Source organism: Marmota flaviventris, chromosome 6 (genome assembly GCF_047511675.1).
Source record: "Marmota flaviventris isolate mMarFla1 chromosome 6, mMarFla1.hap1, whole genome shotgun sequence".
Classification (NCBI taxonomy): domain Eukaryota; kingdom Metazoa; phylum Chordata; class Mammalia; order Rodentia; family Sciuridae; genus Marmota; species Marmota flaviventris.
The window spans coordinates 68,433,311-68,434,836 of NC_092503.1; the positions used below are offsets into that span (position 1 = coordinate 68,433,311).

Below are 1,526 nucleotides of genomic sequence, written 5' to 3' on the forward strand. Positions count from 1 at the left end.
TAGTATCTCCATTATATTCTATTGAGTCCTGAGTTTTTCTTGTGTTTTTCATGTACGTTTATTTATTATTTATTTATTTATTTATTTATTTATTTATTTATTTATTTATTTAACAAGCACTGCTATAAAGTGATAGAGTTTAAGGGAAAAAGATAGTAGACATAGCCTACCTTGATTCCCCTTGAACAAATGAGGTAAGGAATTAGGGAAAGTGAAGAAACTTGCTCATATTTTCAAAGGAATTCATTGTTAGCTAAGTGCCCCCTTAAACTATTAATTCAGTGACCTGTTGAAGCAGAAACAAGAAGTAACTTGCAAAAAGTGACACACTTGAAGGAAGGTGCCATATTCCTTATAATTTCCAAATATCTACTCTAAGATTATAGGGCAGAGTAGGTGCTCATAACTCTGCTTAAAAATAAGGAAATGAATGATTATTGTAAAAATAATATATTAATAAAAATTGGGGGAAATTTTTAGGTAGAAACAAAATTAACACCAACTCATTCTCTGGCAAATAGTTGTTCTAAAATGCCATGCCCACACAGAGAGAGGTTTGGAGAAACTGTTTGCAGGAGTCTACCTTGTAGGCCAGACCTCCCTCAGGTCTGTTTCAGAGGCACAGGGATATTGGCAGATGCCTGCTCCAGGTAGGCCAAGAGCCCTGAGGGCCTTCAGCTGGCTTTTTGTGCTGCACATTGTGAACTTCAGCACCTTCTGCCAATGCCTCAGCTTTCTCAAGTGCTTCTGCACCAGAGCATCTTTCCACTGCAATTCATTCCTTAGTTCTGAGACGTCCCCTTTGATAACTTGCTGTGGCTTCTGAACAATCTTTTGTAGAAAAAAAAAAAAAAAAGCATTCTGTCTTGCAATATCCAGAAACTTCTGAATACACTGACCAATACAAGTTCGCATGTCTTCCTGATCAGTGTCATTGACATAATCCTGACTCACGAGAGATTAAAAACAAGCATCAAATGACGATTACAACTCATCCACCAAGGTGCTGTTAGAAGTTCTTGGTGTGCTAGGCTCTGCCTAAAGAAGTGAAGCCTGGCCAGGGAGGCCTGCAAGAGGCCTCAAACAGAAGATCAGAGAACATACCACCCAGTGGAGCCACCATGTTTGGGATGGCGGGCTGCGGCCCACCAAAACAATATATTCATTAGATTTATCTGACATATTTTATTAGAAATAAGAAGTTACTTTCAGACAATAATGGTAATTTTGGGGAAATAATAGTTTCAAATGTTATAATTTTATTATCACCTCCTATATTTAAAGAATAGCCACCAGATAAATTGAGGAAGAATTCTGATCTTTGAGTTAACTTTGAGTAAATCTTACTAATGGATTTAAAGGTAATTGAAAAAAGGGAGATTTAAAACATAGTCATCCTCATATTAAATAGAAAATACTAACAAAATCAGGGGGAAAACACAAAAATCACTGGAAAAACACATAAATTTTTGTGACTTTCAAAGTTTTAAGCGATATAATTAATAATCCAAAATAGAACATAAAGT

At 35.8% G+C, this 1,526-nt stretch overlaps 1 pseudogene; it reads right to left on the reverse strand.

Moving 5' to 3' along the window:
• Positions 1 to 602: 602 nt before the first annotated feature.
• LOC114086708 (mediator of RNA polymerase II transcription subunit 28 pseudogene) lies at positions 603 to 1,182 on the reverse strand (annotated as a pseudogene).
• Positions 1,183 to 1,526: the final 344 nt, after the last annotated feature.